Source organism: Pinus tabuliformis, chromosome Q (assembly GCF_031772625.1).
Source record: "Pinus tabuliformis cultivar Carrire ecotype Pingquan chromosome Q, CPIR1, whole genome shotgun sequence".
NCBI classification, from domain to species: domain Eukaryota; kingdom Viridiplantae; phylum Streptophyta; class Pinopsida; order Pinales; family Pinaceae; genus Pinus; species Pinus tabuliformis.
Genome location: NC_142296.1, coordinates 1,175,093,823 through 1,175,111,337, shown reverse-complemented (window position 1 = coordinate 1,175,111,337; position 17,515 = coordinate 1,175,093,823). Strand labels below are relative to the sequence as shown.

At 39.6% G+C, this 17,515-nt stretch overlaps 1 pseudogene; it reads left to right on the top strand.

Annotated features, from left to right (window-relative positions):
- Positions 1-652: 652 nt before the first annotated feature.
- LOC149223881 (aldehyde oxidase GLOX pseudogene) lies at positions 653-2,861 on the top strand (annotated as a pseudogene).
- The last annotated feature ends 14,654 nt before the right edge of the window (positions 2,862-17,515 follow it).

Sequence of the window (17,515 nt, the reverse complement as noted above, 5' to 3'; positions counted from 1 at the left end):
AATGCTCTCATTTGTTTTATAAATTAATATTGCCTTGTTCTGATGCTATGATGTAGCATGAGGGTAGATATTTTTATATTTTTTCCGAGTGGATAAGGTGTTTAGTATTCTAGGATGTTTATGTCCTTGTCAGATTACAAATTATTGGTAGTATTGGCTCGTGGGATATTGATACGGGTTTAATTTAATTTTTTATTTTAAAAAGGTAATTTTTTGTTTTGATTTAATAATTTAAATAATTATAAATTGTTTTTTGTTATTGAGTTTGTAAGTTTATTTTTATAGTTTAGTATTATATGTAATTTTATTTATTTGTTATTAAAATTGGAATTTTGCTCATATAAATTTAAATAAAAATTTTAAAATAAAAAAATTAAATAATTATACAAAATATTTAAATAATATAAATTTATAAAAATTTACACTTAAAAAAAATAAATCCCTCTCCACTCATTCAATTTATATTTAAAATATATCTACATTAAATTACCCAAATTCAATTACAAAAAACCTATCTCAACTTTATTAAATCATACTAAATTTCCACCATCATTTTCAATTACAAAAAACCTATCTCAACTTTTATTAAATCATACTAAATTTCCACCATCATTTCCAGTCGAGCTTAACACCACAAAATTATACTCTGAAATAAGAGGAAAAAAGCGTTGGTATTAAATCAGTGCACAACGAAGTTATGATATCTCAGAGATCGGTGGTGAAAGGAATTGCAGTCGTCATATCTGTCGCACGTGATATACATTACTCTCCTCACCTTAAATTCCTTCGATGGTCCCTTGCTTCCATACAAGGGAAACAAGGGAAGGGATTAGATAGCTGGGATTCTCATACACAAGCGCACAGTGCTAGCTAGTATATAGCCTTTGTTCAGTGTTTTATACGACACTTTGGCTAATATCAGAAGAGTAGCCTCTGTTCAGAGCTTTAAACGACCCTTTGGCTAATATGAGAAGAGTAGCCTCAGTTCAGAGCTTTAAACGACCCTTTGGCTAATATGAGAAGACCCGACTAGAATGCATAGCATGGTATTAGATCAGATCATCACCTGTAATCGATTTTTGAAGTTCTTGATTTGGCTGTTTCATGAGATATATTGAATTGAACTGAGATCATGACCTGAAGATTTTGCACAAACGATGGCAAGAAGTGGGGATCGGCTGCTCGGATCAGTAAGGACACAGGGAGGGCTCATGTGGGCTCTAATGTATTTCGCTTCATGCTTCTTCTTGATTAATTCCAGGCCCGCGGCAGCAGAGAGTCGACCCGGCGGCAAATGGGAGCTTCTGGTGGCAAACTCGGGTGTCTCGGCGATGCACATGGCGCTGCTGCCCAACAACAAGATCATCATCTTCGACCGCTCGGACTACGGCCCTTCCAATATGAGTTTACCGCAGGGAAAATGCCGGATTGACCCGAACGATCTTGCTCTCCCGGTGGATTGCTGGGCGCACTCCATTGAGTATGACATCGACAAGAAGCAGGTGCGCCCGCTCACAATTCAGACGGACACATGGTGTTCGTCGGGGGCACTGGCGCCGGACGGCCGGCTAGTGCAGACCGGTGGCTACAATGACGGAGATCGGGTCGTCAGAATATTCAATCCGTGCGAGGGATGCGACTGGATCGAGAACCCGGCTGGCCTGGCCAGGAGGAGATGGTATGCGACGAATCAGATTCTACCAGACGGGCGAATTATCGTCGTCGGTGGGCGGCGGCAGTTCAGCTATGAGTTCGTCCCCAAGGCGCCGGGCCAAAGCGGGTCAGTCATCTTCACATTTCCGTTCCTACAGGAGACGAGGGACAGTGCAGAGAACAATCTTTATCCTTTCGTCCACCTCGCACCGGACGGGAACCTGTTCATCTTCGCCAACACCAGATCGATTCTCTTCGACTACCTCAACGACCGAATCGTCCGGTCATACCCGGACATGCCCGGTGGACCGCGGAACTACCCGAGCTCCGGGTCCTCCGTCCTACTCCCCCTGGACGCCCTAGCTGGAGACGCCGAAGTCATGATCTGCGGTGGGGCGGGTAATGACTCCGCCTTTTCCGAAGCCAACCGGGGCCGGTTTCTGTCCGCCTCCGAAACCTGTGGGCGACTGAGAATCACCGACCAGGACCCGTGTTGGGCAATGGAAAACATGCCGATGCGCAGAGTCATGGGGGATATGCTGCTTCTTCCTACGGGAGACGTGCTAATTATCAACGGGGCTTCGAACGGCACCGCGGGGTGGTTCCTCGCCCGTGACCCCGTTCTGAATCCTTTTCTTTACGACCCTGATTCTCATTCGTTTCAGATTCTGAGACCCTCTGGCATCCCCAGAATGTACCATTCAGCTTGTCATGTGATGCCCGACGGCCGGGTCCTCGTGGGTGGGAGCAATCCCAACATATTCTACAGTTTTACAGGTGTGCTGTATCCCACCAACCTCACCCTGGAGGCCTTCTCTCCGCCTTATTTGAATTCTCAGATGAACCGCCCTTTCATTTCGTCGTTCGGGTTTGGTAACCTCATGGGATATGGTACTAACTTTACGTTCAGGTTCTTCCTGAAAAGCTCCTTGGACCGGGTTTCGGTCACAATTCTGGCACCATCGTTTACCACGCACAGTTATTCCATGAACCAGAGGTTGCTCAAGTTGGGTATTATCGACTTGGTGTATCTTCCTGAATCTTCTGCCGGAGCCTTGTGGTCTGCCAGTTGTTATCAGATCTCGGTTACTGCTCCTCTGTCTAAGGCCCTGGCTCCTTCCGGGTACTATCTTCTGTTCGTTGTAAACGCTGGCATTCCCAGCCCTGGCAAATGGGTACGACTGCAATCATCATCCAGGGATTATTAATTTTTCCCTTCGTAGATATTGTGGGAGCGACATTTGCTCATTTCTTCATTGAAATTAGAAATGTCTATTGGAAACCACAAATGTAGAGCGCTTAATGAAGCGAGACTGTTACAAGTCAAAGAAAGTTGCAGAGAGAAATCACGATACAAATGAAAAATTCCAAACAGAGAGTAGAATGTTTTTTTATGAAACTTCAAATAAAAGCTAAAACGAATTTTTTGAAATTGTAAATATAATTAAAGATGATAGAATTTAATATATATTTAGACTTTTTAAAATTTTGTGTTTATTTATATATTTAAAATTATAACTTAAATAATAAAAAAATACATTTTTACTTATATACTTTCATTATTTAATATAATTATTTTTAAATTTATTTAATTATTTAAAAGAATTGATCATTTAAGTTTTTATTATTCTGGATAAAAGGCTATCATAAATTTATGGTTAGTTTTGCATTATTTACATTTTGATTATAAATTTCTGTTTTGGTGGTTTTTTTTAAAAAAAAATTTGGTTAGTTTAGTTTTTTTTCCTTCATCCAAAAAAATTTTAAAATGAAAAAAATTAAATTCTTGTTATATTTAAGAGTTATTTTCTGTTTTAGCTGTTCTTTTATAAACTCAAAAAAAATAAATCTATGTTGGATCTTCTTCATTCCATAAGTTAAAATCACTGGTCTCAATACTAGTCATGCCTAGTCATGTTTATTCTATTAACTGTTATTGTGGTGGCAAATAGGAGAGTAGAAGAAACTAACTTTGATGTTTATTATGGTGTTGGCAAATGAGGGAGTACAAAAAAAATTATAAAAGATATTGAATTTGAACATTGATAATCACATTATCCTTGGTGTTGTTCCCGACCTTAGACTAGATTGTTTTTACTATTGACATGGGTTAATTAGATGTAAATACAAGTTTGCAACATAATCATATTTTATTCACTTTTAGGCACCAAAAAATTTAAAATGAAAAAAGTTAAATTCATAACCTTCTTCATTCCATAGTATAAAATTAGTGGTCTCACTACTAATCATATTTATTTTATTACATGTTATTGTGAAATTAGTGGTCTCACTACTAATCATATTTATTTTATTACATGTTAGTGTGGTAGCAAATAAAAGAGTAAAAGTTGAATTTGATGTTTATTATTGCGGTGCCCAATGACAGAGTGAAAGAGATATGAAAACATTGAATTTGAAAGTTGATAATCACATGGTTGCAAATGACAAAGTAAAAGAGATATGGAAACATTGAATTTGAATGTTGATAATCACATTGGTTGTTAGCGACTTTAGCTTGTATTGTTTTTTTTTTGCTAAGGCAAGAGTGGATCCTTCTATTCAATTAAAAAAGAGAAATAGTGTACAAACGGCAACCTCGGCTATGAGGCCCACCAAAATGACAAGCCCATCCCAATCCATGGTCGCGAGACTACAAAGCGAACCCAGGGACGCGGGCCCACCCAATCAAACAAGCAGTCCAAAATTGACCGTTGGATCCTAAGCTGAAGATCCAGCGAATGAAAAACATATCAGGTGGCGGTGGCCAACAAGCTCACCTTTTAACAAACATTTCGGACCCGATGAACCCTGTAAACCATAATTTATGATCGTATCGGGTCCAGTTTTGACATAACCTGTGATCACTTTTACCACCCGAAATCCACCATTTGCGCGCAATTCCCGTGAGGTCGTGCAAACAGCTCGAAACATAACAACTGTTTCGGACCCACCAACATGCACGCTCATTCCTGGCTGTAGATTGTCCTCGTTTGATCCAACGATTAGGGATCATATCGCTCAGACTAAAAGCCCCGATAGTTAGCGCGCGATGAGGGCAGTGATTCCTCCCCACCCTTAGCCACGTGTCGCGCGATGAGTGGAATCGCTCCTGATTGTGAAAAACCGCTTCCGGCTTAATGAGCGTGCGATAAACCGGAAACCACCCCAAGGGTAGTAAAGCTATCACAGGAATACGAGCGGGGGTTTTGCGCTTACCGAGAAAATATGAATTCCGGCGTATGGGCGAAAGGAAGATGAAGATCCCGCCTTCTGGTCGGCCCTCTGAGACTGCTGGTTTGCTATTACTTGGGTTAAGGAGACTGACATAGCCTTGCGTCCTAAAAAGGACCTCGCTTATGTCATAACATTTCATAATGAATCCAGATCAACGAGACCCTGTCTCTGTGGCTCTGTTTCGGAAAATTTCTGATGCTGCTGTCAGTCGTTGATGGCCCTGGATGAGCATTCCTCCTTCAACCTGTCATTCGTTATCCCCTCCCACCAGCTGCACAAGTCGATATGCTTATTTAGTATCCCCTTATTTGCAAGCCAGTCTGCCACTTTATTGGCTTCCCTGCGAACATGCACCAACCTAAGAGTTCTCAACCTTCTAAGGTGCACTTGGATTCTTTGGTAGACTTGCAGAAGCCACCAGTGTTCTGAGATTTTCTCAGGAGTAGCGCCAGAATTTATCCTCTTCACTGAGTTAATGACTAATTCCGAGTCAGCCTCAATGATGACATTGTGAATGTTGTACTTGAGCAGTATTTCCAAGCATAATTCCATCGCCATGAGCTCAGCCATATTGTTGGTTGCTTTTCCTAGATAACTGTGGAAGATGACTTGTATGTTTCCTTCCTCGTCCCTCAAGACCCCTCCATAACCAGCTTCTCCCGGATTCCCTTTTGAAGCCCCGTCTATGTTAAATTTTAAAAATCCATGAGAAGGGGGTTGCCAAGAAGACTTATCTGCTGAGGTATTCTTGTTAATCTGCATAGAACCTTGAGGGGGATGAACCTTGAGCTCTAACTTCTCCAATATTCTGGCCTCTCTTTGTCTGATGGGTTTGCTAGTAGCTGCACCTCCCAGGATATGAACAATCTCTTTGAGTTGTTTAAGGATTAGCTTGAGGATGCAACTCACCGGACTTGCTTTTTCCTTGAAAATCCTGTTGTTGCGCTCCTTCCAGACATTCCAGATTATGAATCCTGGGGTCAGCATCCAGGTGGAGTTAATGATCTCATTATCCGAAAAATTTTTCCGCCAATTCTTCAACGTAGTAGTGATGTCATTAACATTTTTGTCTGTCTACTCGAAGACTTCTTCAATCCAATTCCAAAGTATTGTAGTGAAAGTGCATCTATTCAGTAGATGATTTGTAGTTTCTTCCTGTTGTCTACATAAGTGACATCTTGAGGGGCCAACAAAGCCTCTTTTTCTTAGGTTATCCCATGTCAGAATCTTGCCTTGTTGAACCAGCCACTTGAACAGTTTGACTTTCATCTAATGAGGATTTTCCCAAATTTCTTTCCATGTCTTATCAGTGTTTGGAAGGTTAAGCCCTGCATCTATTCTTTTAGCTTCCTTAAGGTTGAAGATACCTGTCTTGTTCTTTCCCCATCTTAGTTGATTGTTCAAGTTTGAGTTCAAGATTTGTCTCTTGTCTAAAAGACCTTGAAGGGCTATAGCTTTAGTATGTAGTATGCCCATTCCACTGTAATCTGGAAGTTTCCATGTTCTCCATTTTCCATTATTCCTTGAATGGTCCCAATAGTCACTTACCCACTTTAGTCCTTTGTTGATGGTATCGGTGAGAATGTCTGCTAATTCTTCACTTCGGAGATTGTCCTCCTGCTGCCAATTATCCTCCGAGAAACAAGCCAGGTTTCCATTTCTGATCTCCCAGAAGCTGTGGTTTTGGACTAGGGCCCTGTTCTCCCATGCCCTGTTCCAAATTGCAGAACCTTTTACTTGTCCTGTCATTCTGATAAGATTTTTCTCCTGCCATTCGCTAGCATATTTGTGCTTCCAAAGTTTTGCCTAGGGGGCTTGTATTTCTTTCAGCCATCTCCACCAGATTTTGGCACCAAGAATTCTGTTAAGAATTCCTGGGTCATGAAGACCCAAGCCACCATGGGACTTAGGTTTGCATACTCTGTCCCCTTCCACAAGGGCCCATTTCTTCTTTTCTTCACCTTTCCCCCAGAGAAAATCTCTTTGAATGTTTATTATATTCGTAATTACACCAGCTGGTGCTGGAATGGAAGATAGCATAAAGATAGGGATACTTTGGAGGACAGCCTTAGTGAGAACCAGTCTCCCTGCTAGATTTAGTGCTCTATTTGTCCATTTACTGATCTTATCTTTTAGCTTGTTAAGAACAGGCTCCCAAATATCCTTGTGAAGCGGTTTGTCAGTGAGAGGAACTCCAAAGTACTTCACAGGCAGTGACTCCCTTTGTAAGCCCAAAATTCTAGAAAGATTTCTTTGAATCGAAATATCTGTATTGAAAAAGAAAATATTTGATTTAGTGAGACTTACCTCTGTGCCTGCTGCCCTAGCAAACTCACTCAGAATATGTTTCAATGCTTTGGCTTCCTTGACAGTGGGTGTGCCTTGAAGCATAGTATCATCCACAAATTGCTGATGTGTCACCGTGTCCCCCCATTGAGTGAGTCTCAGACCCTAAATTCTCCCTTCCTCCTTAGCAGCTCTGATAGCTCTTCCTAACCCTTCCATCATTAGAATGAAAAGGAAAGGAGAAAGAGGATCTCCTTGCTTGAGACCTCTAGAAGGCTTGAAATTTCTGGAAGGAGAGCCATTGAGAAGAATTGAACAGCTGGCAGTGGTAACTAGCGCCATAACCCATTTAATCCAATTGTAATCAAAGCCATAGGCTTTTAATATTGCTCTTATGTACGACCAACTAAGTTTGTCATATGCCTTTGCTATGTCCATCTGTATTATCATTCCTGCCTGTTTGTTGGTAATGAGTGAATGAACCATTTCATGTGCTTGAATTATATTATTTAGAATTTGTCTTCCTTCCACATAGCCCGTTTGCTCCTCTGACACTAGGGTTGGGAGGAGAGGTTTGAGACGGTTGGTAATGACTTTGGATATAATTTTGTATATCACATTGCATAATGCTATAGGTCGAAATCTGTCTGGAGAGGTGGCCTTATCCTGTTTGGGGATTAAGGCTATGAAAGATTCATTGAGCGCCTTCAATACTTTCTTAAATCTTTGAGAGTCTTCCACTACCTCCAGGATGTCCTGTTTCACTATCCTCCAACAAGGTTTGAAAAATTCCACATTAAAGCCATCCGGGCCTGGTGCGTTCCCATTTTGCATCTCTTTCACGGCTTCCTTAATTTCTTCCTTTGTTACTGGTCTATTGAGATTGAAATTATCTTCTCTGGTAACCAATTTAGGGATGTACTGAGTAAATTTTTCCGTAAACTGGTATCTGTCTTCCGAGGTTTCCTCAGCAATTTTTTGAAAATGCTGGAGTAGAACCTTCTCCATCTCTTCATGAGTGTTTCTCTCTATTCCATGCTGATCTGTAAGTTTCACAATTCTATTGTTGTTTCTGTGAGCTATGGTGGATCTGTGAAAGAATTTGGTGTTTCTCTCCCCTTCTTTAATCCATTGTACTTTGGATTTCTGTCTCCATAATATTTCCTCTTGAAGACATCTGTTGTCCCACTCCTGCTGGAGTGACTCTGCCATCTCTTTCCTTTCATCTGTATAGCCTTCTGTGATAAGAATCTGGTTTATTTCCTTTAGTTTCTTTTCCACCTCTCCTTTAGCTTTGAAGATGTTGCCAAATTCCTTTTTATTCCACTCTTTGAGTCCGCCTTTAATGTGTTTGAGTCTGTAGTGAAGAAGAAACATCTTTGTACCTTGAAGGTGAAGCTCTTCCTTCCACCATTTTTCAATGTTCGTGAGGAAATCTGAATGTGTGAGCCAAGCATTCTCAAACCTGAAGGAGGTTTTCCTTGATTTGCCAAAAAGGGAAGCTTCCAATTGTATAGGCCAGTGATCTGGACCCCCAAATGGTAGTATGAGTGCAGTAATGCTGCTTCCCATGAGAAGAATTTCCTCTGAAACCATAAATCTGTCCAATTTTGAGGCCACTTGGGTAGGGCCCCCTCTTTTGTTATTCCAAGTGAAGATTCCATTGCTTGTTTCCATATCAACCAATTTCATATCGGTGATGAAGTTCTAGAAGGAAACTGAGTCTCTACCAAGTATTCTAGTTCCTCTTTTCTTCTCCATGAGTGATTTTGTTATGTTAAAATCACAACCAAGAATCCAGGGTAGAGCTGGGTATCTCTTCTTCATATCCTCCAGTGTTGTGAGGAGTCAAAGTTTGTCCTCCATTGGTTGCAGACCATAGACATTGGTGATCATGTAGCATTGTCTGTCACCCACCAGTTGGAAAATCAGAGAAAGGTGATGTATGGATGCTTCCGCATCAATCACACCAAATTTCTGTGGATCCCATAGAGTGAGAATGCCACCAGCAGATTTATTTGCCTTAACTTCAAGGTATTCATATCTATTTACCCATTTTCTGTGTTTTTCACGGATCCTCCTCACTGAGCATTTTGTTTCCTGTATGAATACCATGTCAGGTTTTCCCTCTCTGATCCTTTTACCTAGATTCCTCTGTTTTCTTCTACCCCCTAGTCCTCTAATGTTCCAGGTTGTGATTTTCATTGAGGTGGGGTTTTAAAGGAGTTACTGGAAAGGTCTTTCATCCTTCCTGAATCAATCATGAGTTTGCCACACTCTAGTAGTAGTTCTTTCTGTCTTTTTCTTCCCCTCCTCTTGCCTGGATTCTTTGTTAGTTTTCGTGTTATCAATCCTATTGAGGAAGTCCCTTTGTTTTCCTGGTTTTCATGTCCTCTTTTGACTCCTGCAACTGTTTGACGTGACTTGTTAAGGAATATCTGTTGGACCTTGTCCACATCCTCCTAAGGGATGGAGTTTATTCCTAGGTTGCCTCCCTGTTCTAGAAACTTTTCCAGCTCTAGGTTCTCCCTCTCCAGGATCTCTTGTAAATCTTGATCCTCTGTACCACTTTCACTTTGAGTCATTTCTTGGTCCTTTTCTATTTCCATGGTGCTCAAAGGGCCTGTCGTGTTTTCATTCTGTTCCTGAGTGAACTCCATGCTGGTCTCTTTTTCTTTCACCCTTGTTATCTAATTCTCTGTACTCTCTTTATCCCCTCCATCAACTTCTTTTTCTCCTAAGATCTCAAAACTGTCGTAACTTTTTGTTTTATCATTCACAATAGGGTTCTTTTGTGTCTTCCTTCCTCCTCCTTTTCCGTTTCCTCCTACATTGGTGAAACATGTCTGGCCTTTTCCTTTGTCGGTGTTTAGGTTTTTATCCCTTCTATTAAGAGGAAAATCTCTGGATAGATGCCCATGCTCATGACATTTGTGACATCTGAATGGGATATGTTCATAGTCAACTGTTTGAACCCATTCCTCGTCATAGTATTCTAGAATGACCTCATCTGGAGGGACTCCTGATAGGTCCATCTCCACACATATACGGGCATAGGATGTATATTTTCCCCTTAGAGTTTCCTATGAAATTTTTAAGAAATGACCTAATTTATTTCCTATAGCTTTTAAAGATTCTGGCATCCAGTAATCTAAAGGTAAGGAGTATAGTCGAATCCATACCGGTACCGAAGTGAAGGTTTCTCGTTCTGGCACAAAGTTCATCGTCCATGGCTGCATATAGAGACCAGCAGCTGCAAAGAAGTATGGCCCTCCTTCAAAAATTCTGTCTCTGTCTTCCATGTTCGTAAACACCATAGTAAAAAAACCTTTGGATCCAAGATGTATATTTAACTCCCCCTTTGGTTTCCAGTTGTATTTTATCCAGGTGTACAATGCTTTCTCTGATGGCCATATTCCCATAAATTTGCATATGATGGCATAGTTAGCCATGTGATCCCTATGTGCTTGCAGAGCTGGATCATTCAAAATATCCCGAGGTTTAGTTATGGTCTTGGGTTTACAGGGCCCCATCTTGGCTCTGTTCTATGATCCCTGACCTCTGTCTTCCTCTTTCTCCTCCTGACAGTCTTCTTCGTGGGCCTCGTGATCTGCATGGGTTTTGTTGCCTTCCGCCTTTTGAGTTTCGGTGTTTTTTGCCTTGACCTCCAAGGGCTGTGGAGGTTTGTTCTTTTTCCCTCCTCTTCCTTTGTTTGCTACCATATTACTGTAGGAGGGAGTGGAGCTCCCTCCTCCCTGTGTCTCCATGGGTGCTTGTTGCCCTCTGTCACGCGCTAAGTTAAACCCTAGAACCAGAGTCGACCGCCCAACTAGGTTCCCCGTGATGTCTTAAAATTGACTTTAGATTATATTGTTGTTAGCGACTTTAAATTGTATTGTTTTTACTATCAGCATGGGTTACTTGGATTCAGATACAAGCTTGAAACATTATCATATTTGATTTACTTCTTGAGATTATATTTATATAATATTTTGTTTTTAGATAGTTGAAAATAAGTTTAATTTCTTATTTCATAATAAGATTCTTATGTAATAATTTTTTTCTAGTTTAAAAAAAATATCTCTTCTATGTTGAAATTTAATAGTTCAAAGTTGATTTATAATTTAGATCCAAAATATTAAGACTAAATAATATCTCATATACATACTCTATTTTATATATTTTTATATATATTCTTTTACTTGAATTTTATTTCTATTTAGCAATTTTAAATAACATCTCAGATACATATTCCACTTTATATTTGTTTATATATATTCTCTTGTTTAAATTTAGTTTTTTTGATAACTTGGTTGGCTATTTTATAATGGCGTGTTAAACAAATGCATACTTTCACATATATTAGGACAAGTGAACCACCATTATTTCATCTAGAGAAAACACCTTATATGTTATGAAACCAGCTCAAGAAAGGATAGAAAAGATAGATCAACGCCTTAGAATTCAGCCTCTTTGAGGGGGAAACCTCCTTTACATTACATAAATGAACAATTCTTGGATGATACAAATGAAAAAACCTCCTTTCTATATATAGGAGTCTAAGGAGTCACAATATAATCCAGCCGACCTAACAATAATAATATAAAGCCACAAAAATAACAATAGAGGGATTCTATGGGGCACAGAAATAACAATATGGGGGTAATAGGGGCACAACAATATAAATAAGGGGTATAACTACAATAGTAATGGGGTAATCACTAGTATTATAGGGACCCAACATGCCCCTCTCCTTCAAAAAAGTGTTGTCCTCAACGCTTGAGTAGTTCTGGATACTTCTGCATAAAATTCTCATCCTCCCATGTGGAATCTTCAGCGGATAAGTTCTTCCACTTGATAAGATACTCTGAAATTGATCGATTTCGTAGCTGTCGAGTTCTTGTTTTTGTGACTGCTTCCGGTTCCAATATAATTTTTCCTTCCTCGTCAAGTTCTGGCAATATTGTTTGAATTGGGAGCTTGTCACCTATAACCTTCTTTAAACATGAAACATGGAAAACTGGGTGCAATCGAGAAGCTGCAGGAAGCTCCAATTTGTATGCCATAGTACCAATCTTTTGCAACACCTTGTACGGACCATAATACTTTGGTGATAATTTATTATCCTTCTTAGCTTGCTTTAGGGACATTTGCTTATATGGTTGTAGCCGTAGGAATACCCAATCACCTACATCAAAACTTCTTTCACTGCGATGTTGATCTGCCTGTTGTTTCATTCTATTTTGTGCCAACACGAGGTTATCCTTTAAGAGTTGGAGGACTTGTTGTTGATGTTCGATGTGATGTTCCACTGCCTGAACCTTAGAATTTTCTCTTAAATATGATGTGATGGATGGTGGTTGATACCCATAAAGTGCCATAAATGGGGTCATTTTTGTTGCTGTATGGAAGGAAGTGTTATACCACCATTCAGCCAGAGGCAACCATTTGACCCATTGTGTCTGTTTATCAGATACAAAGCAACGAAGATATCCTTCCAAACATTTGTTTACTATCTCAGTTTGCCCATCAGATTGAGGATGATAAGATGAGCTATGAGCTAACTGAGTACCAAGACAAGAAAATAATTCTGTCCAAAAATTTCCAGTGAAAATGGGATCTCTGTCACTTACAATAATCTTTGGGTTTCCATGTAGCTTTTGAACTGTTTCCATAAATGCAGTAGAAACTGTACTGGCTTTAAATGGATGTGATAATGCACAAAAGTGTGCATACTTGGTAAGTCTGTCAACTACCACCATGATGACACTCTTTCCCTCAGACTTGGGTAAACCTGTGATAAAATCCATTGAAACCTCCTCCCAACGTTGGCTTGGAATGGATAAAGGTTGTAATAGACCCGGTGTCTTAATTGTTTCAACTTTATTTTGCTGGCAAACCAAACATTCTGCCACAAACTTTTGAATATCTGATTTAAGGCCATCCCAAAAAAATTCCTTCTTAACCCTGTGGTAAGTTTTTAAAAATCCTGAGTGCCCTCCTAAGGGAGAAGTGTGCAATTCCATAAGAATCTTTTGTTTTAGCTGGGAATTCTTACAGAGGTATAAGCGATCTTTGTACCATAACGAATCATTTTGCCAGCTAAATGTATCAGAAGTACTGGAATCTTGTTGTAGCTTTCGAATAAGTGCCCACACTTCTTCGTCATTCTTCCATTCCTCCCTTGCTTCGTTTATCCAATCTGGTTGGATAATAGAAATGGCACACAACAATGCTTCCACATCCTCATCCTTTCTTGAGAGTGCATCTGCCACCACATTTTGCTTCCCTTTTTTGTAGATGATTTCAAAGTCATAACCCAACATCTTTGTGACCCACTTTTGTTGCTCTTCAGAGGATAATCTTTGTTCTAAAAAGTATTTAAGGCTATCATGATCCGTTTTTACCTTGAAGTGTCTTCCCATTAGGTAGGGTCGCCATTTCTTAAGTGCATGGAGTATTGCCAACATTTCCTTCTCATAAATAGCTTTGCTTAAAAACTTTCCCTTGATTGGACGACTTTCAAAAGCAATGGGTCTTTCATCTTGCATTAGAACAACACCAATTCCATTTCCTGAAGCATCACATTCCACAATAAAGGTTTTTGTGAAGTCCGGTGTAGCTAAGACCGGTGCTTGGCACATTGCCTCTTTAAGATGTTCAAAGGCCTTTGTTGCTTCCGGAGTCCATGAAAATGAATCTTTCTTCAATAATGTTGTTAGAGGTGCTGCTATTCTCCCATAATTCTTAACAAACTTGCGATAATACCCTGTCAACCCAAGAAATCCTCGCAGATGCTTTATGGATGTGGGGATTTTCCATTCCTTAATGGCTTTAATTTTGCTAGGGTCTACCTTAACTCCTTCATGAGATACAATATGACCCAAATATTCCACCTCCTGGACTCCAAAGAAACATTTGGATCTTTTTGCATATAATTGTTTCTCCTCCAATAGTTGTAGCACCCTGTCAACATGTTCAACATGATCCTTCCAAGACTTGCTGTAGATTAGTATATCATCAAAAAATACTAACACAAATTTTCTAAGGAATGGTTTGAAAATTGAATTCATCAAACCTTGAAATGTTGAAGGTGCATTGGTAAGGCCAAAAGGCATGACCAAAAATTCATAATGACCCTCATGAGTTCTAAATGCCGTTTTCGGAATGTCTTCAATCTTCATTCTGATTTGATGATATCCCGAACGAAGATCCAACTTGGTGAAGTAAATTGATCCATGCAATTCATCCAGTAATTCATCAATAACAGGAATGGGGAACTTATCTTTAATAGTGAGCTTGTTGAGCTCCCTATAATCCGGACACATGCGCCATGATCCATCCTTCTTGTGCACCAATACTACTGGAGCTGAGAAAGAACTTTGACTCGGTTGAATTATACCAGCCTCTAGCATTTCTGCAACCATACGTTCAATTTCACTTTTTTGGACATAGGGATATCTGTACGGCCTGATGTTTGGAGGAACACTTCCTGGAATCAGATGAATAGCATGATCATGATCACGCATAGGTGGGAGACCTTTGGAGTCTCAAATACCTTGGAATGATTGTCCAGGACTTTTTGGAGATCTGGAGAAATAGATGATTCCAATGTGGAAACATCTAGCGAACATAATTGTGCAATTACACCTCTTTGCTCCTTTTTTAGAAGCTTTGTCATGCCATTAGAGCTGATTATCTTTCCTGGTTTCCCTGCAATACCCCTTAATTCAACTTCCTTTCCTTCCACAGAAAATTTCATGAAAAGTTCTTGAAAATTAAAAGCTATTGTACCCAAGGATTGTAGCCATTGGACTCCTAGTACAACATCAGCACCTCCCATTGGAATGGAAAGCATTGGGCTAGTCAATACATATTCTCCCATGGATAGCTTGATATTATGGCACTTTCCAGAGCAATTTATTGTTCCTCCATTTGCAATCATCACTTGACACTCTGGTGCTGGATATAGGAAGCAATTCAATTCTTTTGCTACCCTACAATGAATAAAATTGTGGGTGCTTCCTGAATCAATCAACACTATTACCTTTTTCTTCTTGATTTGTCCTTCTATCTTGATGGTTTGAGGAGTGGTAATTCCCGCCAATGCATTACAAGATATGGTCGGATTTATTTGTTCTTCATCTAGGCTTTGTTCCTGGAGTATATCTTCTTCTTTTGACCTTTCTTGCTCCTTTTCTTCTTCCTCTTCACAATCTATGTAGAATAATTTCTTCTCAGCACACTTATGACCTTTAGTGTATTTGCTATCACAACTGTAACAAAGCCCTTTTGCTCTTTTTTCTTCCAATTGTTGTGGTGTCAACCTTATAGGTTGTGGAAGACTAGGGGCAACAACACTTCCGTCTTTATAGTTGTGAGTGGTATGCTTCCTGGTTGCCATAATTTTGCTTTCCATTTTTCTTGCTAACCTGAATGCCTTCTCTAATGAATCAGGTTCCCAAAGGCGAACATCATGTTGGATATTATCCTTTAAAGACCCTATGAACACATCAATCCTATGCTCCTCTGGAATATCTTTTACCCTTATGTTCAATTTTTGGAACTCCTCAATGTGCTCCATTACTGAACCCTTTTGTTTGAGACTTATCAATTGGCTAAAAAAAGTGTTGCTTTTTGTATCTTCATAATGTGCTATCAATTCTTCCGTAAAAATTGCCCAAGTGATAAATTGTTTACGAGAGCAAAGCCATTGATACCATACAAACTGATTTGGTTCCAAATATACAGTTTCCATACGTACCTTTTGTGTGTTTTGCACATTATTGAGATCGAAGAATTGCTCCATCTGTAATATCCATGTGGCGGGATCCTTGCCATCAAACTTCCTCATATCGATTTTTGGAATATGGTGATTCTTCGATCCAACATTAGCGTCTATGGAATCATGATTAACATTTCTTTTGTTCTCATCATGAGTTTCCTTTACTACCTTTTCACCATTAGTGACCCTTTCTTGTAGCAACTTCTTCAATTCTTCCATGTCTGTCTTCAAATCTATCTTCAAATCTGCCATGTCTCTCTTCAAATCTGTCTTCGAATCATCCATCTTAGCTTCCATGCCCTTTATCTTAGATTCCACGCCATTTATCTTAGATTCCACGCCACTTATCTTAGCTTCTGTTAGCTTTTGTGAGCGTGACATTTGTTGCACTTGTTCTTGTAATTTTGATATATCATGTAGCATTTCTTCCTCTTCTTCATGAGTCATGCTAGAGCTTTCAGGTTCCTTACTAGGTGTTTGCATTTTCTTTCCTCGGGGCATCAGTTACCGATAATAATGCTTTACTATGCCCTTTGAATTCTGTTAAACCAAGCTTACACAAAAATTTAAAAAAAAACTACACACCTTTTTTCACTTTATAGAAGCCTGATATTGAATCTGATGTATCTCTGTAATTTCGAATCATCCAGTTCTGAAATTGCTACCTGTAGTAGCCTTCTGCGTCCTCTTTCCAATGCCACAAGTCTGAGCCAAATTGGATTCTCCAAGGAAGAGTTATGTGAAATCTCCCACAGTGACTTGCTTTTAGACTCGTTCAGTAGAGCGAACTTGTACGACGTGCCACAAGTCACTGTTTCAACCTTTGAATTTAAAACACACACACGAGAAACTACAGTCCGTCCTCTTTTTGTACCTTCTTACGAAATTTCAATTCGATCCCCAGAGAGAAAGTTATGACGATTTTCCCCAGGTCACCTGTTTTGAATGTAATTCAGGAGTCTGCAAAAAGACCAACTTCCTCAGATCATATCTCCGTAAATATCGCGCGAAAAGCTCTGAAATTCGGACCCAAGGTTCAGCGCGATTTCTTCTCAAATGGGTTTTTTTTGCGACTTCTGAAACGTCACAGAAAAAAAGTTATAGCGAAAATGCCACGATGACCTGTTTGGAGCAGCGAAACCCTAGAATCCAAAGCTCTGATACCAAATGTTATGAAACCAGCTCAAGAAAGGATAGAAAAGATAGATCAACGCCTTAGAATTCAGCCTCTTCGAGGGGGCAACCTCCTTTACATTACATAAATGAACAATTCTTGGATGATACAAATGAAAAAACCTCCTTTCTATATATAGGAGTCTAAGGAGTCACAATATAATCCAGCCGACCTAACAATAATAATATAAAGCCACAAAAATAACAATAGAGGGATTCTATGGGGCACAGAAATAACAATATAGGGGTAATAGGGGCACAACAATATAAATAAGGGGTATAACTACAATAGTAATGGGGTAATCACTAGTATTATAGGGACCCAACATTATATTTTTTGAAATAAATCTTAAGTATTGTTTAGGCATTGAGTTTGTTAACATT